The 21,052-nt window shown below is 40.8% G+C and overlaps 1 protein-coding gene across 28 annotated transcripts in view; it reads right to left on the reverse strand.

Moving 5' to 3' along the window:
* The window catches only part of TEX36 (testis expressed 36), a 51,252-nt gene that overhangs the window by 29,694 nt on the left and 506 nt on the right, over positions 1 to 21,052 (reverse strand). For 13 of the 28 annotated variants that reach the window (XR_007471188.1, XR_007471202.1, XR_007471203.1 and 10 more), the window contains exons 2-5: positions 19,832 to 19,981; positions 19,117 to 19,284; positions 14,569 to 14,768; positions 137 to 1,414 (exon numbers count right to left, since the gene is read on the reverse strand). The gene's annotated coding sequence lies outside the window, so the exon portion shown is untranslated. Of the gene's footprint in view, positions 1 to 136; positions 1,415 to 11,148; positions 11,178 to 11,504; positions 11,606 to 14,568; positions 14,769 to 19,116; positions 19,285 to 19,831; positions 20,019 to 21,052 lie in introns of those variants that run through there. The other 15 variants (XR_007471190.1, XR_007471205.1, XR_007471195.1 and 12 more) reach the window with 13 other exon arrangements.

Genomic DNA, 21,052 nt, shown 5'->3' on the forward strand with positions numbered 1-21,052 from the left:
ACTCTTTTTGAATTATGGTTTTCTCAGGGTATATGCTCAGTAGTGGGATTGCTGGGTCGTATGGTAGTTCTATTTTTAGTTTTTTAAGGAACCTCCATACTGTTGTTCTCCATAGGGGCTGTATCAATATACATACCCACCAACAGTGCAAGAGCGTTCCCCTTTCTCAACACCCTCTCCAGCATTTATTCTTTGTAGATTTTTTGATGATGGCCATTCTGACCGGTGTGAAGTGATACCTCATTGTAGCTTTCATGTGCATTTCTCTAATGATTAGTGATGTTGAGCATCCTTTCACGTGTTTGTTGGCAATCTGTACATCTTCTTTGGAGAAATGTCTATTTAGGTCTTCTGCCCATTTTGGATTGGGTTGTTTGTTTTTTTGATATTGAGCTGCATGAGCTGCTTGTAAATTTTGGAGATTAATCCTTTGTCAGTTGCTTCATTTGCAAATATTTTCTCCCATTCTGAGGGTTGTCTTTTCGTCTTGTTTATGGTTTCCTTTGCTGTGCAGAAGCTTTTAAGTTTCATTAGGTCCCATTTGTTTATTTTTGTTTTTATTTCCATTTCTCTAGGAGGTGGGTCAAAAAGGATCTTGCTGCGATTTATGTGATAGAGTGTTCTGCCTATGTTTGCCTCTAAGAGTTTTATAGTGTCTGGCTTTACATTTAGGTCTTTAATCCATTTTGAGTTTATTTTTGTGTACGGTGCTAGGGAGTGTTCTAATTTCATTCTTTTACATGTAGCTGTCCAGTTTTCCCAGCACCACTTATTGAAGAGGCTGTCTTTTCTCCATTGTATATTCTTGCCTCCTTCATCAAAAATAAGGTGACCTTATGTGCATGGGTTTATCTCTGGGCTTTCTATCCTGTTCCGCTGATCGATATTTCTGTTTTTGTGCCAGTACCATACTGTCTTGATTACTGTAGCTTTGTAGTATAGTCTGAAGTCAGGAAGCCTGATTCCTCCAGCTCCGTTTTTCTTTCTCAAGATTGCTTTGGCTATTCGGGGTCTTTTGTGTTTCCATGTGAATTGTAAAATTTTTTGTTCTAATTCTGTGAAAACTGCCATTGGTAGTTTGATAGGGATTGCATTGAATCTGCAGATTGCTTTGGGTAGTATAGTCACTTTCACAACGTTAACTCTTCCAATCCAAGAACGTGGTATATCTCTCCATCTGTTTGTATCATCTTTAATTTCTTTCAACAGTGTTTTATAGTTTCCTAGGTCTTTTGTCTCCTTAGGTAGGTTTATTCCTAGGTATTTTATTCTTTTTGTTGCAGTGGTAAACAGGAGTGTTTCCCAAATATCTCTTGTATTATAATTTTTAACAGGTCTCCCTGGTTTTTGCAGCTCCCCCCCCCAATTTTCCCTCTCAGCTCCCCTGTCACAGTGATCATCACCATAATGGTACCTGTGGAATAAAACAAAAAAAATGAGCACTGAGACAGTAAATCAAGCTTCCTTTAGAAATAGAGGAAAACAATTTTTCAGTTAGAAAACATGTTGAAATATTATTTTTACAGTGAAAATAGTTACATCACAATTTTAAATTACATTTCCATTTGAAATGGAGTCGATTTGCACCACCTACTGGATAATATAGATCTATATATTTAGAGGTTTCAAAATTATAATACCACTTTTAAATTTTAGAGTTACATGTCTAGTTATCTTCAAGAGACCAGCCCCTTTGACATGCTGGAAATACCAAATGCTAATTTACTTCAGGGACCATTTTCTAAAACAAACTTTCTTTAAAAGCCAAATTTAATCATCTAGCTAAATTAACAAATTGTGCAGCTGCTTATAAAAATGAAATGATTAAGCCAAACACATCAACCAAAGAGATAAAAATGTAAATTAGAAGCAAAACTGAAATCAATACACATTATCAGTTGCTAACTCACTATTAAAAAAGAGGATTCAAACAGACAAATGGAAAATGGCAGGAAACATAAGCAAACAGGATAATAAACAGAACATAACTCAACATTAATTTAAAAAGAACTCACCCAATGAAAATTTGATAGTGTTTATATCCAAAGTAATAATCATTGTCATGGCTTAAATACAGCCAAACATCAACACACAAAGTATTTGTATTTAGGTTTTTTGACATTTTAAAGGAAACATCCACAGAAAATTTCATGTTTCATTACAAACTACTCCAAGCAATAAATTTCTCAGAGAGAATTTCAAGATGGCGGAGGAGATGTAGAGATCACCTTCCTCCCCACAAATACATCAGAAATACATCTACATGTGGAACAACTCCTAAAAAACACCTACTGAATGCTGGCAGAAGACCTCAGACTTCCCAAAAGGCAAGAAACTCCCCACATACCTGGATAGGGCAAAAGAAAAAAGAAAGAGACAAAAGAATAGGGACAGGACCTGCACCTCTGGGAGGGAGCCATGAAGGAGGAAAAGTTTCCACATGCTAGGGATCCCCTTCACCGGCAGAGATGGGGGGTAGCAGCAGGGAAGCTTCGGAGCCACAGAGGAGAGCGCAGCAACAGGGGTGCAGAGGGCAAAGCAGAGATATTCCCGCACAGAGTATTCATGCCGACCAGAACTCAACAGCCCGAGAGGCTTGTCTGCTCCCCTGCCGGGGCGGGGAGGGGCTGGGAGCTGAGGCTCAGGCTTCGGAGGTCGGATCCCAGGGAGAGGACTGGGGTTGGCGTGAACACAACCTGAAGGAGGCTAGTGCGCCACAGCTGGCCGGGAGGGAGTCCAGGAAAAAGTCTGGACCTGCCTAAGAGGCAAGAGACCATTGTTTCAGGGTACGTGAGGAGAGGGTATCAGAGCACCACCTAAACAGGCTCCAGAGAGGGGCGCAAACTGTGGCTATCAGCGCGGACCCCAGAGACGGACACGAAATGCTAAGGCTACTGCTGCTGCCGCCACCAAGAAGCCTGTGTGCAAGCACAGGGCACTATCCACACCTCCCCTCCTGGGAGCCTGTGCAGCCCGCCACTGCCAGGGTCCCATGATCCAGGGGTAACTTCCCCGGGAGAACACACAGCACGTCTCAGGCTGGTGCAATGTCATGCCAGCCTCTGCTGCCGCAGGCTCTCCCTACATTCCATACCCCTCCGTCCCCCTGGCCTGAGTAAGCCAGAGCCCCTGAATCAGGTGCTACTCTAACCCCGTCCTGTCTGAGCGAAGAACAGATGCCCTCAGGCGACCTACACACAGAGGCAGGTCCAAATCCACAGCTGAACCCCGGGAGCTGTGCGAACAAAGAAAAGAAAGGGAAATCTCTCCCAGAAGCCTCAGGAGGAGTGGATTAAATCTCCACAATCAACTTGATGTACCCTGTATCTGTGGAATACCTGAATAGACAACAAATCATCCCAAACTTGAGGCGCTGGACTTTGGGAGCAACTGTAGACTTGGGGTTTGCTTTCTGCATCTAATTTGTTTCTGGTTTTATGTCTGTCTTAGTTTAGTATTTAGAGTTTATTATCATTGGTAGATTTGTTTATTGATTTGGTTGCTCTCTTCCTTTTTTTATATATATAGATATATTTTTTCCCTTTTTCTCTTTTTGTGAGTGTGTATGTGTATGCTTCTTTGTGTTATTTTGTCTGCATAGGTTTGCTTTTACCATTTGTCCTAGGGTTTTGTCTGTCCGTTTTTTTGTTTGTTTGTTTTTGGTGTTTTTAGTATAGTTTTTAGCGCGTGTTATCATTAGTGGATCTGTTTTTTGGTTTGGTTGCTCTCTTCTTTCTTTCTTTCTTTTTCTCTTTTAAATTACTTTGAACTTTTTTTATTTTCAATAATTAAATTTTTTTTTTATTTTAGTAATTTAACTTTATTCTTTCTTTCTTCCTTCCTTCCTTCCCCTCCCTCCCTCCCTCCCTCTCTCTCTCTCTCTCTTCCTTTCTTTCTGCTTTCTTTCTTCTTATCTCCCTTTTCTTCTGAGCCATGTGGCTGATAGGGTCTTGCTGCTCCGGCTGGGAGTCAGGCCTGTGTCTCTGAGGTGGGAGACCTGAGTTCAGGACACTGGTCCACCAGAAACCTCCCGGCTCCACATAATATCAAACAGCAAAAGCTCTTCCAGAGATCTCCATCTCAATGCTAAGACCCAGCTCCACTCAACAACCAGCAATCTATAGTGCTGGACACCCTATGACAAACAACTAGAAAGACAGGAATACAACCCCACCCATTAGCAGAGAGGCTACCTAAAATCATAAGGTCACAGACACCCCAAAACACACCACCGGATGCAGTCCTTCCCACCAGAAAGACAAGATCAAGCCTCATCCACCAGAACACAGGCACCAGTCCTCTCCACCAGGAAGCCCTACACAACCCACTGAACCAACCTTAGCCACGGGGGCAGACACCAAAAACAACGGGAACTACAAACCTGCAGCCTGGGAAAAGGAGACGCCAAACACAGTAAGTTAAGCAAAATGAGAAAACAGAGAAACACACAGCAGATGAAGTAGCAAGGTAAAAACTCATCAGACCAAACAAATGAAGAGGAAATAGGCAGTCTACCTGAAAAAGAATTCACAGTAATGATAGTAAACATGATCCAAAATCTTGGAAGTAGAATGAAGAAAATACAAGAAACGTTTAACAAGTACCTATAAGAACTAAAGAGCAAATAAACAATGATGAACAACACAATAAATGAAAATAAAAATTATCTAGAAGGAATCAACAGCAGAATAACTGAGGCAGAAGAACAGATAAGTGATCTGGAAGATAAAATAGTGGAAATAACTACCACAGAGCAGAATAAAGAGAAAAGAATTAAAATAATTGAGGACAGTCTCAGAGACCTCTGGGACAACATTAAATGCACCAACATTTGAATTATAGGGGTCCCAGAAGAAGAGAAAAAGAAAGGGTCTGAGAAAATATCTGAAGAGATTATAGTTGAAAACTTCCCTAATATGGGAAAGGAAATAGTCAGTCAAGTCCAGGAAGCGTAGACAGTCCCATACAGGATAAACACAAGGAGAAACACGCCAAGATACATATTAATCAAATTCTCAAAAATTAAATACAAAGAAAAAATATTAAAAGCAGCAAGGGAAAAGCAACAAATAACATACAAGGGAATCCCCATAAGGTTAACAGCTGATCTTTCAGCAGAAACTCTGCAAGCCAGAAGGGAGTGGCAGGACATATTTAAAGTGATGAAAGGGAAAAACCTACAACCAAGATTACTCTACCCATTAAGGATCTCATTCAGATTCGACAGAGAAATGAAAACCTTTACAGATAAGCAAAAGCTAAGAGAATTCAGCACCACCAAACCAGCTCTACAACAAATGCTAAAGGAACTTCTCTAGACAGGAAACACAAGAGAAGGAAAAGACCTACAATAACAAACCCAAAACAGTTAAGAAAATGGGAATAGGAACATACATATCGATAACTACCTTAAATGTAAATGGATTAAATGCTCCAACCAAAAGACACAGACTGGCTGAATGGAAACAAAAACAAGACCCGTATATATGCTGTCTACAAGAGACCCACTTCAGACCTAGGGACACATACAGACTGAAAGTGAGGGGATGGAAAAAGATATTCCATGCAAATGGAAATCAAAAGAAAGCTGGAGTAGCAATTCTCATATCAGACAAAATAGACTTTAAAATAAAAACTCTTACAAGAGACAAAGAAGGAAACTACCTAATGATCAAGGGATCAATCCAATAAGAAGATATAACAATTGTAAATAATTATGCACCCAACATAGGAGCACCTCAATACGTAAGGCAAATGCTAACAACCATAAAAGGGGAAATTGACAGTAACACAATCATAGTAGGGGACTTTAACATCCCACTTTCACCAATGGACAGATCATTCAAAATGAAAATAAATAAGGAAACACAAGCTTTAAATGATGCATTAAATAAGATGGACTTAACTGATATTTATAGGACGTTCCATCTAAAAACAACAGAATACACTTTTTTCTCAAGTGCTCATGGAACATTCTCTAGGATAGATTATATCTTGGGTCACAAATCAAGCCTTGGTAAATTTAAGAAAATTGAAATTGTATCAAGTATCTTTTCTGACCACAACGCTATGAGACTAGATATCAATTACAGGAAAAAATCTGTATAAAATACAAACACATGCAGGCTAAACAATACACTACTAAATAACCAAGAGATCAGTGAAGAAATCAAAGAGGAAATAAAAAAACACCAAGAAAGAAATGACAATGAAAACATGATGACACAAGACCTATGGGATGTAGCAAAAGCATTTGTAAGAGGGAAGTTTATAGCAATACAATCCTACCTCAAGAAACAAGAAACATCCCAAATAAACAACCTAACCTTACACTTAAAGCAATTAGAGAAAGAAAAACAAAAAAATCCCAAAGTTAGCAGAAGGAAAGAAATCATAAAGATCAGATCAGAAATAAATGAAAAAGAAATGAGGGAAACAAAAGCAAAGATCAATAAAACTAAACGCGTTTTTTTGAGAAGATAAACAAAATTGATAAACTGTTAGCCAGATTCATCAAGAAAAAAAGGGAGAAGACTCAAATCAATAGAATTAGAGATGAAAAAGGAGAAGTAACAACTGACACTGCAGAAATACAAAGGATCATGGGAGATTAATACAACCAACTATATGCCAATAAAATGGACAACTGGAAGAAATGGACAAATTCTTAGAAAAGTACAACCTCTGAGACTGAACCAGGAAGAAATAGAAAATATAAACAGACCAATCACAAGTAATGAAATTGAGACAGTGATTAAAAATCTTCCAACAAATAAAAGCCCAGGACCAGATGGCTTCACAGGCGAATTCTATAAAACATTTAGAGAAGAGCTAACACCTATACTTCTCAAACTCTTCCAAAATATAGCAGAGGGAGGAACACTCCCAAACTCTTTCTACGAGGCCACCATCGCCCTGATACCAAAACTAGACAAAGATGTCACAAAGAAATAAAACTACAGGCTGATATCACTGATGAACATAGATGCAAAAATCCTCAACAAAATACTAGCAAACAGATTCCAACAGCACATTAAAAGCATCATCCACCATGATCAAGTGGGGTTTATCCCAGGAATACAAGGATTCTTCAATACATGCAAATCAATCAATGTGATAAACCATATTAACAAAATGAAGGAGAGAAACCACATGATAATCTCAATAGATGCAGAAAAAGCTTTCAACATAATTCAACACTCATTTATGATAAAAACCCTCCAGAAAGTAGGCATAGAGGGAACTTACCTCAACATAAAAAAGGCCATATGTGAGAAACCCACAGCCAACATCGTTCTCAATGGTGAAAAACTGAAACCATTTCCCCTAAGATGAGGAACAAGACAAGGTTGTCCACTCTCACCACTATTATTCAACATAGTTTTGGAAATTTTAGCCATAGCAATCAAAGAAGAAAAAGAAATAAAAGGAATTCAAATCGGAAAAGAAGATGTAAAGCTGTTACTGTTTGCAGATGACATGATATTATACATAGAGAATCCTAAAGATGCCACCAAAAAACTACTAGAGCTAATCAATGAATTTGGTAAAGTAGCAAGATACAAAATTAATGCACAGAAATCTCTTGCATTCCTATACACTAATGATGAAAAAACTGGAAGAGAAATTAAGGAAACACTCCCATTTACCACTGCAACAAAAAGAATAAAATACCTAGGAATAAACCTACCTAAGGAGACAAAAGACCTGTATGCACAAAACTATAAGACACTGATGAAAGAAATTAAAGATGATACAAACAGATGGAGAGATATACCATGCTCTTGGAATGGAAGAATCAACATTGTGAAAATGACTATACTACCCAAGGCAATCTACAGATTCAATGCAATCCCTATCAAACTACCAATGGCATTTTTCACAGAACTGGAACAAAAAATTTCACAATTTGTATGGAAACACAAAAGACCCCGAATAGCCAAAGCAATCTTGAGAAAGAAAAACGGAGCTGGAGGAATCAGACTCCCTGACTTCAGACTATACTACAAAGCTACAGTAATCAAGCCAGTATGGTACTGGCAAAAAAACAGAAACATCGATCAATGGAACAGGATAGAAAGCCCAGAGATAAACCCATGCACATATGGTCACCTTACTTTTGATAAAGGAGGCAAGAATATACAATGGAGAAAAGACAGCCTCTTCAATAAGTGGTGCTGGGAAAACTGGACAGCTACATATAAAAGAATGAAATTAGAACACTCCCTAGCACCATACACAAAAATAAACTCAAAATGGATTAAAGACCTAAATGTAAGGCCAGACACTATAAAACTCTCAGAGGAAAACATAGGCAGAACACTCTATCACATAAATCGCAGCAAGATCCTTTTTGACCCACCTCCTAGAGAAATGGAAATAAAAACAAAAATAAACAAATGGGACCTAATGAAACTTAAAAGCTTTTGCACAGCAAAGGAAACCATAAACAAGACGAAAAGACAACCCTCAGAATGGGAGAAAATATTTGCAAATGAAGCAACTGACAAAGGATTAATCTCCAAAATTTACAAGTAGCTCATGCAGCTCAATATCAAAAAAAGAATCAACCCAATCCAAAAATGGTCAGAAGGCCTAAATAGACATTTCTCCAAAGAAGAGATACAGATTACCAACAAACACATGAAAGGATGCTCAACATCACTAATAATTAGAGAAATGCAAATCAAAACTACAATGAGGTATCACCTCACACCAGTCAGAATGGCCATCATCAAAAAATCTACAAACAGGGCTTCCCTGGTGGCGCAGTGGTTGGGAGTCTGCCTGCCGATGCAGGGGACGCGGGTTCGTGCCCCGGTCCGGGAAGATCCCACATGCCGCGGAGCGGCTGGGCCCATGAGCCATGGCTGCTGGGCCTGCGCGTCTGGAGCCTGTGCTCCGCAACGGGAGAGGCCACGACAGTGAGAGGCCCGCATACTGAAAAAAAAAAAAAATCTACAAACAATAAATGCTGGAGAGGGTGTGGAGGAAAGGGAACCCTCTTGCACTGTTGGTGGGAATGTATATTGATACAGCCACTATGGAGAACAGTATGGAGGTTCCTCAAAAATGTAAAAATAGAACTACCGTATGACCCAGCAATCCCACTACTGGTCATATACCCTGAGAAAACCACAATTCAAAGAGAGTCAAGTACCACAATGTTCATCCCAGCTTTATTTACAATAGCCGGGACATGGAAGCAACCTAAGTGTCGATAGACAGATGAATGGATAAAGAAGACATGGCACATATATACAATGGAATATTACTCCGCCATAAAAAGAAACGAAATTGAGTTATTTGTAGTAAGGTGGATGGACCTAGAGTCTGTCATACAGAGTGAAGTCAGAAAGAGAAAAACAAATACCGTATGCTACCACATATATATGGAATCTTAAAAAAAAAAAAAAAAGGTTCTGAAGAACCTAGGGGCAGAACAGGAATAAAGATGCAGATGTAGAGAATGGACTTGAGGACACAGGGAGGGGGAAGGGTAAGCTGGATAAGGTGAGAGAGTGGCATGGACATATATACACTACCAAATGTAAAACAGATAGCTAGTGGGAAGCAGCTGTATAGCACAGGGAGATCAGCTCAGTGCTTTGTGACCACCTAGAAGGGAGGGATAGGGAGGGTGGGAGGGAGACCCAAGAGGGAGGAGATATGGGGATATATGTATACATATAGCTGATTCACTTTGTTATACAGCAGAAACTACCACAACATTGTAAAGCAATTATACTCCAATAAAGATGTTAAAAAAATAAATTTCTGGGTATATAGTAGCCACATTTATTATTGTATAATTGACAGAGATTCAGGAAAAAATTACATCTACAATATCTACCATTCTAGATGAAATTGCTTTAGAATAGAAGCCTAAATATATTACATTTAAATTTCTTGAAACCTATTATTGCATTCCACTTATTTTATGGGTATTTTGTCTGAAAATTGATTTTATTTTTATATGTCAACTAAATTAGATGTCAACTAAATTAACTGAAGCATAAAATATGCCAGCAAGATATATTTACAAATACACATGGCAAAATGGTGTGCAAGTAACAGGAATCCGATTTAAACTCACAAGCACAACAAGTCCCCATGCAACAGTGACCAACTCATCCCTAATCCTCTTTGTTGTTGCAGGTGATTTGTGCATGACAAGCCTGTTTACAGTGACCAATGTCATGAGCAAGGCTGCTAGAAGGTTTTTGTCATTTTTGTTCCAGTTGGTGTGATTCCACTCTTAAGGTTCTCATCTGCATCAGAAAGCTTGGGTTGTTTAATTTCTGTCAGGTGAGTGGACAGTCTCTCCCCAGACATCACATCCGTGGACCCTAATCCTAACCCTAAGGTTAAGGTTGGCTCACCACCTCTGTGGAGATGACTCGCACACCTAAGTCTGCAGCCCTGACCTCTTTTTACTGCTCAAGCGGTATATCCTCTTGCCTGCTGAGGACCGTCCTAGGTGCCCCAAAGGTACCTCAAACCTATATGTCCCAGAGCCAACTCATGACCTACCCCTCCAACCTCACCTCCTTTCAGTGTTCCCAGATCGTCCACCCCATTTTTTTGACCAATTTCCCCTGATATGTATTTCCCACTTGCCCCTAATCCAATCCCCCCAAAGTCCTGGCCATTTTACTTTCCAAATCTCCCTGGAGCCTGTCTGCCATTCTCCATCTCCATCACTATCCCACTGGTCCAAAGAACCATTATGTCTAGCCAGGATCAATTCAAGATGGTGTAGCCTTGTTTACCCTGATCCTGTGACCCTTTGCTCAAAGCCTTTCACTGAGGATCCTGAGAAATTCCTTAACAAGGTCACGGAGACCTCCCCTGGTCAGTGTGCACCTGCCTCTCCAGCCCCGCCTCCCATCTCAAGCTCCTGTGGCTCCCATCCCAGCCTTACCACCGTGTTCCCCTGCCTCACAATGGCTGTGCCTCTCTCCGCTGATACCTGGACTTCACCTATGTTTTCCCTCTGCCTGGAATTCTCTTCTCTGCCCTTTTTGCCTAGTTACCTCCTCCCTGACTTTACTGCCTGGGTCAAGTCATAGTTGCAAGTTCACATTTGAGAGGGGGAACTTCCTTGACAGCTTCTGCATATGCCCCCACTAAACTGTTTGCACTCACCTTTGCGTTCCCAGCACCCAGCATACCACCTGTACATGGACACATGGAATAATTCACTCAAATCAGAGTCAGAGGGGCACCTGCTCTGGCTTTCCTCTGGCCACCCCTGCCCTAACCCCCCTGCAACACACAGGGACACAGGCCCACCTGGAGCTGCTGAGAGCCTGCCCTAATGGCTCCAAGCCTGCTTCGGGGCCCACACAGTGTGCTTCCTAGGCCTGACGCCCAGAGGACCTGGTGTTTGTACCCCTATGCCCAAGGGGTGGCCAGGGGGCACCTGTTAGAAGGGTCAGAGGATAGAACATTTTAATAGTCTCCAAGGGGTGGCTGTGATGAAGTTGTACTAGCCAAGGAAGGAGGATAGGACATATTTTATTTAATAATTTGTTGGCTTAATATATAACTTAGATATTTAGCCATACGCTCTGCAGACTCCATTTACAGTCTTCCCCAGGCCCTGCAAAAAAAAACCAAACCAAACAAATGAAAAACAAAACAAAAACCAAAACACAAGCACAGGGCTGGTTTCATGCATATCTGAGAATAAACTTTCTCTCTCATTCAGTATCGAGATGATCCCCTGTATTCCATCTGCAATCTGAGCTCAAAGGAGGATTGACTCTTAAAGTCAACAGAGATAGAAATACTAATGCCAACACTTGATAAGCACAATGAATGGGGTGGGGAGGGGGGCGGGGTGAATTACCGAAGTCATTCAGTATCAAAAACATGTTCCCAAATCGTCATATGACACAAAAACATTAAAAATTATGTTCTTTGGATAGTGGGACGGTGCATTTTCTTGCCTTTTTGCGTTTTGCTACATTTGAATTTTCCAACATAAACGGGCCCACATTTGTAATGAAAACCTTATTCTTTTGAAAAATCAAGTTACTGTTCTGTTTCATTTGCAAAACACAAACGTTTTGCCAAAGCTCACCATCTTCTTTGCCCTCCCTTACATGGAAGCAATGCTAGGAATTTTCTGTCCATGTATTTATTTCACTGGCAGAGACAAAAAACCCCATATTTTCTCAGAACTCAGCAGCAAAAAAAAGACCACAGTTATACTTACATTTTATGTAGTGGGGAATCACAATAAGCCTCATTTATATGTTTAAAAAATGCATCGCCTGGCTAGTGGAAGCTGGGTCCACTTTATTTCAGGCAGCTACCTGAGTTTTCTTATACCACCCCTGCTGCCTAACTTCCATTAAGCCCACCTTGATTTCTTCCGGTTTCCTAAGTGTGGTCTGCAGTAAGTTTTTCATAGCCATGCCCTAAAAATCCAGTTTTGGTTTTTGTTACTTAGAAATAAGTATTATCTAGTTCTTAACCTAGGAAGAACCAATTGCCCCCCTCCCCCCACCACCCCTCCTTCCCCCATTCCTCCCACCAAGCCCCTTGCACCTTGTGTTCCAGCCAACTGGGGTACTCCCACAGCTCCCTCAGCTATTCCCACCTCCACGTTTTGGCAAGTGTTTTTCCTTCACTGTTCCACCCCACACTCAACCCTCCAAGTCCCTCCTCAACACCTCAGGCTCCATGGCCCTTGCTGACCTCCCTGAACCCTCACCCCTCCCAGCCCAGTGTGTCTATCTCAACCTGGAAGGTCCCCCACACCTGGTCTTTTCCCTTCCTCAGTGGTGACATCCCGCCTCCTATTGCTGACTACTTGCTACAGCCCTTGTCCTCTTCCCAGAACTAGATCATATGCCCTTGAGGTTAGGAACCCTGTTCTGCCGACATCCTTAACCCAGCACTGTGCCTAGGACTAGACGCGTGCCTGTCGGGTGGAACTGAATTAAGCCTATGTCGTTTGGCCAGTCTCAACATTTCTCCCTTGAGAAATGTGTCTGCTTAGGGCTCCCTTGAGAAAGGTGTCTTTTCATAGCCAATCCAGGAGACTGACTTAAGACAGTGATGGCCAGAAAAATGCAACAGGGAGCATTAAATTAAAAATAATTAAGGAGGGCTTCCCTCGTGGCCCAGTGGTTAAGAATCCGCCTGCCAATGCAGGGGACACGGGTTCCAGCCCTGGTCCGGGAAGATCCCACATGCCACGGAGCAACTAGGCCTGTGCGCCACGACTACTGAGCCTGTGCTCTAGAGACCACGAGCCACAACTAATGAGCCCATGTGCCACAACTACTGAAGCCTGTGCACCTAGCGCCCATGCTCTGCAACGAGAAGCCACCGCAATGAGAAGTCTGCGCACCGCAACGAAGAGTAGCTCCGGGTCACCGCAACTAGAGAAATCCCGTGCGCAGCAACGAAGACCCAACGCAGGCAAAAATAAACAAATAAATTTATTTTTTTAAAAAAAGTATGAGCTAATTTCAATAATCATCTGAGGAAGGGGAGGGTGTGTGGAAGGAGACTGGATGGTGTTGGTCATTTTTCAAGGTGGATAATGGTGATGGGTACATGGGGGTTCATTTTACTGTTCTCTCTGCTTAGGTATATATTTGAAATTTTTGTGATGAAAAGATTTGAAGAAGAAGGCAAAGGAGGAGGAGAAGCAGCAGCTGATTTGCAGATTCAGAAGGGACCCTGGGCAGAGGAAAAAGAGAAGGGCTTGGCACATGGGTCTCTCCCTTTGGGAACCATCTCTCCTGGTAGCAGCACTCCTGCTCTCCAAGCACCTCTCCTGCATCTATACACACCGCCCCACCACTCATTTATATGGCCCCCCACGCTCAGACCTTTGACCTGAGTAACACCATCCCAGGCTCTGTCTCTTGGGTAATGCCCCATGTTCTAGAACATTCCCAGAGGGGCATGGGAGCCCCTCCAAGCCAGGCTCTACTTTAACTAATACAGTTGGCAAACCCTCATCCATGTGTGTGATGTCACACACCGAGATCTTCTGGGGCAGAAAGTCCTTGATGCTTCTCAAATCATACCAAGCAGGGACCCTGCAAGAAAGGATCTGCCACGGGTCAAAGAAGCCATCATGGTGGAAACTTCTCCACTCCGGAAGCTAGTAGAGAACTGACCACCGTCTGTCCAGAATGGCTCCATTCTAAATGACCCCTCAGAAGCTCTTCCCTAAGGCTGTGATTCTCCCATGAGTCACTGAAGTCAGATAATACACATTCACTGCAGCCAAGATGCACAAAGCACTGTACTGAGTTCATACTCAGGTCTTTCCAAAATAATTCATGACATCCACAGCGACCATGTCCAACCAGTTTTAGGGATAAACAAGCGGGAGACCCTCCAACATGAGAGCTCACTCTTACGCAGTCCCTTTCCTACTTCCAGACCATTAAAGGAGAGATATTTGTAATGTAGATGAGCCCAGTCCTTTTGCACAATGTGGACAGACACGAGGAAGATTCCAGAGAGAAATGCCACAGCAGCAAATGAATATAAATGATGCTTTTTCACTCTGTGCTTATAAAATGCCTTTTGTACCTGAATCTCAAAGCGCTCCAGGAAGCATGTCTTTGGCACTTCCACTCTGGGTAACTGTGAATGGTCAGATCTTCTCAAGTCATTTGTGATAAGAAAGAACAAAAGTCCGGACACTTTTAAGATGCAATATTCTTGCCTTCTGGGTAGTAAACAAAAGCGTGCAGATGGATAATGACATCTGTGGATTCTGGCTTCATTTCCTGGAGAGAACAAAATGTAAATAAATATGTAAAAAACTGTCATATGTGGATAACACTCATGGTCCATCCAGTAGTTACCATTCTGTCCAACATGCTCCTGCAGCGGATTCCATTCCTGGGCGCAGCCTTGTGACTGCATTACACTGACAAGGTAACATAGATCTCTTCAACGCCCACAGGAAGACAAATATAGAAATGTTTAGTAAAAAGGTCCAGTTCTGACACTGGACACTTTTGCACTAAGTGATGCCTTCCTTTTGTTCTCTCCACTGGAAACTTCCTTGGAAATGCTTAATGGCTAAATGATTCATTAGGGTCTGCAAAGGCCAAGCCCTTAACTGGAAAGGCAGAGGCCTGCCTGAGGGATTGATTTGAAGGTTCATTTGAGAATTCTTTCCTTCTCACCCTCAGCCTAAGGTGTGTGCCCAGCATGAATCACCACTCGTGCTCCAGCCACCATTGAGGTGCCTGGAGAGCAGTCGTTAGTGAGTTTGGAACTTTTGCTAGGATTCGGTTAGGGTAATAATCAGCTTAGGAGGATAAAACTCACAAAGACTCTAAGGACGTTTCTGCTGGGAAAGTAACACCCAGCAGAGACAACCTGCCCCTACGATCATCTGTGTTGGATTCTGAAAGTCAAGGCTAATAGCTTGCAAAAGAATTTGAGTTCATCGTGTATCTAGAAAAGTATCTGCATTGAGTTCAAATGCAGTCGAAATGATTTCCAAATAGTTTCAAGTATTTTGCTTAAATGTTATTAGTCTACAGAACAACAATTAAATAATTATCAAGAATAAGTATGTAAGGTATCCTGTAATTGTAACCAAGGGCTCCTTGCTATGACACTGGTAAATGGCACATCAAGGTTTGCATTACCTTATACTCTAAAATTTTTCTACTCTGGTCAAATTAAAGTGTAAAGGAAAATATAGATTATTAATTTACTAACTGTTCTTGACCTAAAGAGTAGCTACCATGTGGTTTTTGGTTCTAAAGGCAGTGGTCTATAAACTCTTATCATATACTATTATTAGTTGAAAAAAATTCTGAACATGTAGCCCCAATATATGCATCTTAATTTATTTGTAAATAATATACTGGCAGTAATACATTAGCATAAAAATACAAAAGTAGAAAATGTTCAAAGTCTAAAACAATATTTTAAATATTTTAATTTTATTTATTGATTGCAAACTAGTTCTGCTCTCGCTAGCATTTTTTTAAAGAGAGTAAAGTGGTCAAATAGGTTTATTTTTGTGACTCTTGGCTGAAAACGCTGTGATATAACAATTTGAAGTGTGCTTCTAAGTTCCGTTTATTTTAAAACTTGGTTTTAATGGCTGTCATTGCTTAAAGTATCTCAAAAGATAAGTAAACTAACTAGGAAGAATCACACCGCTTACGAAGTCAAACTGCTCATTTCAATTGTTTCCACAAATCATGCAAAGGTTTTAAATGAAATTTGGCTAAATCTCCATCGTCTCTGAAGTCCACCAATCCTCCTTTTACAAACCAATTAAATGGTGTCAAGGAATAATTCAGAGATGCTTAGCTAGTTGTTTTACATGCAATTCATTTATTTGTACATGAGGAAGAAAGGTCAATTGACTGTTGTCATGGAACACAATTAAAAACAGGATGTATAAAATAGAGGAGAGAGGAAAAACCCTGCTGGCAGCTGGGAACAGTGAATCTTACATGCACATTTTGGGGGTAAACAAATCAGTTGGAGACTGACAAAGAGATCAGTCTGGGCGTTCTGAGTAGGCCAACTAGCAGTATCAAAGAAAACAATTACAACGTGGATCCCAAAACTCTCCATCTGGGAGAGCTTTTTAAAGAGGTGAGAAATTTCAGTTTCTAAGTTTTGTGTGGATATTTGCCTTTTTTTTTTTTAATAAGCGATACATGTCACTCTTAGCAACAAAATCATGTAACACTGGAAAGATCTGCAAACCTCTATTTTCAGAAATGCTCTCTCCATAGGATTCAGTTCTTTTGAAAACCAATGAGTTTCTCACTCATTGTTAAAAACATCACCATTATCATGAAGGAACAGATTAAGTCTGTTTATTTTTGTGAAACTCTCTCCTACACCATCCTAATGACAGCTACTTGTCATCACAGAAAAGATGAGTAAATGTGGAATACTTTCTGTAAAACAAAATATAGTAACTCATTTTTTAAGCTTGACAGTTCTTTCAAGTGCTTTGTCACAAGATGATCTGTGATCTGTGTGGTACATGAGATTTTCAAGGTCACCCCCATCTTATTACAAAACTCTGAAAAGATTCTTCTAAAGGTCTTTTTTTTTTTTTAAGTCTTCATTGAATTTGTTACAATATTGCTTCTGTTTTACATTTTGGTTTTTTTGGCTGTGAGACCCGTGGGATCTTAGCTCCCCAACCAGGTATCGAACCCACACCCCCTGCATTGGAAGGCAAAGTCTTAATCACTGGACCGCCAGTGAAGTCCCTAAAGGTCTTGTTTTGTCATATTTTACCCTGTGGATGGCATCCAGTGGCCCATCCAAGCCACTAAATGCCGTGGTAGACTGCATAATGGTCCACAGACACCCAATGTCCTTCCTTAGGGGGCCATTAGTCTTCACCACCACCTGGATGCTAAGCTTGGCCACGTGTATCATTTTGGCCAAAAAAAGTGAGAGGCAGTATGTTTTTCACTTCTGAGCCGGAGCTTTAGGAGCTAGTTCATGGTTCACCAATCTCTTTGTTGCCCCACCACCCCTACTAGTTCCAGATGCAGGTTGCTTCATCAACCTGGGTTCTGGAGTAAAAATTACCTGGACCAGTGAAAGTCTGTCCCAAATGTCACATGTGACATACTGCTACTAAATATTTGGAAATTCTTACCCCCAATTTTTTCTGTTTATCTTAAATTTATTTATTTTATTTGGCATCCCTAGTTTAAGTCACTGACATCTGGGAATCATTTGTTTTGGCTGCATAACCCAATCATACTGGACTGATACACCAGCTGACCATGGCCCAAGGAAGGGCACCTGTGTCAACCTGTATGTTAAGCATTAGTAAGGCTTAATTTTGCCTTTACTTTCCAGATTAAAAAAACAAAACAAAACAGAAGCCACAGTTCTTCCTGCACCCCAGGGGATAATCCTTGGAGATCACTGTTCTAAGTTGTGGTCTGCAGGCCAAGGTGGTCAGACACTAGTAACTCACCAAAAACATAGATTCCCCAGCACTGGCCTAGCAATACTGACTTAGCATCTGGAGGTGGTTAGAGGATTTGCTCGCTTAACAAGTTCCTCAGGTGATTCGGAAGCAAATTAAAGTTCCACTGGCCAGTGTTTGCAATTTGACTGTTTTAAAGACTAAGTGTACTTACTAGTACTCCGGGACCTGGGTACCAGTCCTGCCTTTGCTATTTAAACTACCTTTGCACGATATTCAACACGTCAATTCTATCCTCCTTTCTGGACTGCACTGCTCTCATCTAAAGAGGGACAGGATTGGCTCAGATAATCTCAAATCTCTCTTCCAGCTCAAAGTCCAGGACCAGGAATCAGAAAACCAGGGACTTTCAGTGACCAGCAGGCAAAGTACACAAGCGAGGCTGAGTAGGTTAAGACACTAGGTCATGGAGGGGATGGTGGCAAACAGACCGAAGGGCCCAAGCCTCAGTCTAAGCACTCCCTGAAGTTTCCTTCTCTGCAGGCGGGGCTGTTCGGGAATTCCAAGGGCCCTAAGCATATCTGCCTTACATGCAACTGTAAAAGTTTTAGAAAAGATTTCTCATTTTGCTTTGGAAAGTACTGTGTGCTACAACTAAATGAATTTTTGATTGGCATTTCTCTGAAATCATCTTGGGTTCTGGGAGGATTTTTGTAAGCAGAGAAAATCTAACATACAAGTAGTTTTAGAATGGAACAAACTGTGTGAATACTAACTTTAATAATTAATGACATTGACACTGCAAATTTTGTAGCTACTTCATTAAACATTGTAGCTTTCATTTTGCAAGATTAAAAATATGTATATCTTGGAGCCAACAACATTGTTTTTATGTCTCGAACATTTTGATAAGCATTTTAAAAGCCTGTTGGCACCAGTCATTTTAGCTGCATTAGCCCGAGGGCTAAAACAGTTCTGTGGGCTGGTGCTGCGTTGGCATTGGTGAAACAGATGATTAGACAGAACATTAGCCCTTGAGGAGCTCACAGTCAGCAAGGGACGTAGATACAAGTACGTAATTTTTCTATAAGGGGGCAAGTGCAGGAAAAAGCTACATACAAGTTTTGGGAACAAAGAAAGGGACCCTATGGGGTAAGGAGAGGGAGGTATCAGGAGAGACTTTTTAGGGATGATACCTGTGACGGATGAGTCTTTAGGAATGAGCCAGGTGAGGAAGGGAAAGGTATTCTAGGCAAAGGAAAAGCACCAGCAGACACAGGTAATGGGACAACTTGTGGAAGCATCAAACTATAAGCAGTTCATTCATTCAGTAAACATCTCTTTAGTGGTGATGGCGTCAGGCACTGGGAAGACAGGTAAACATGTGAGAGCACTGATTGGTTACAAGATCCAGGATAACTGCCCCTGCAGGGCAGAGCAAGCCACAGATGATGAAGTACACCTTGACGGGCGCTGGGACCTGGGGGGCAGGGAAGGAGGGGAAGGCAGACACTGGGAAAATATAAAAATGAACATAAATAAGTGTCTTAAAATGTGAAGTTCTGGAAGTAATGATCCATGTTTTCCCACATTATATTTCAATCACAGACATTAAAAACAATTATATTAACTTAAACCCACAGCACATAAACGTTTCTGAAGAGGGAAAAGAAAAAAATTAATAAGCACTTAGAGCTAGAAGAATGTGTAAACTTTATGTAATTCAGATGTGCTCAGTTTCTCCTGCCATCAGGGATCATCCTCCTTCACTACCTAAATCTCTCTAGTCCTGCCCTGTGAGAGGCCCCAGAATATCTGGTCCCTCCTCAGGTTTCCTTCCACAAACAGTTCCTGGGCGTCCCTGGTTCCCCCAGCCCAACGCCCGCTCCCATAGTCCCCTCTGCCGCTGACCTCTCTTTTTCTGTGCTGCGTTCCCGGTTCTCTGTGTTTCACTCTTCTCGCTGCCTTTTCACAGGCTGTTTCCAGCACATTTTCTCCCGAAGCATTATCAACAAGGGTTCAGGCACTTACTTCTCAAGAGGCCTGCAGTATATGTGAGTCCTGAAGAAAGAATCACTGCTACATCAGGAAATCCCTTCTTGCAAACACAGAATTATACAATAAAACAACAGAATTCAAAGATGATTAGAAGCGAAATTATATATGTATAAAAGCTTAATAAAATGACATTTTACTATAAAATAATGCATAATCAGAAAGAAAAACAGGAAAATGAAGCTTTAAAGAATAAATTTTAAATCATTTCATTTTACCCCGTAGAGATATGTTTTTATGGACATTGACACAGAAATAAACATGTTTGTGAAATTAAGATCTTATCACAGGTTTGCTTTACTTTTTTTTTATCACAACATCGCACACGATCTTACAGTACAGGTACACTTATATTAACATACAATGTGCAATTTAAATGTTCTTGAATATTCTTTAAAAACAATTTATTGATAATAGTTGCACAAGTTAATGGTATTATGTACCAAAAGTAGACTTAACCATCCTCCTAATGTCCTTAGACCTTTAAGTTGTGTTCAACTTTTTACTATAATGTAAAATAACAATGTGTTACTTGCAAAAAATGAAAAAATTGACTGCAAAATACAAACAGAAAATTATAGATATCAAAACCAATACATGTTGATTTAAGTTCTACAAAATATACTATGATATTAAATTCACTGTTAAATATAAATCATAAAAATGTTTTGTTACAATTGAAAACAATTTGTAAATTGAGTTCGTTAAGTTACAAGGACTTCTAAATCTGCAGATAATTAGTGTATTATCAGCACCTGATGTAAATTACAAATTGAGAGAGCCAAATAATTGCCAAGGCAAAACTAATTTTTCAAGAAACTTTCAATATTTTACTGCAAAACAAAACAGTTTTATGAAGGCTGTGGCTGCATGTAATGATACGATACTGGGTTTCGGCTCAGAGGTTAAGAGAGCCGAGCACCTTCGAAGCTTTAAACAGACCTTGTCTATTTCTCTACCTCTTTGCTACTCAAAGCACTGGCATCATCTCCTGGGGGTCTGGTAGAGATGTAGATCTAAGGCCCCTCTCAGACCAACTGAATCAAAATCTGCATGTCAACTAGATCCCCAGGTGTT

This window comes from Orcinus orca, chromosome 14 (genome assembly GCF_937001465.1).
Source record: "Orcinus orca chromosome 14, mOrcOrc1.1, whole genome shotgun sequence".
Lineage (NCBI taxonomy): Eukaryota > Metazoa > Chordata > Mammalia > Artiodactyla > Delphinidae > Orcinus > Orcinus orca.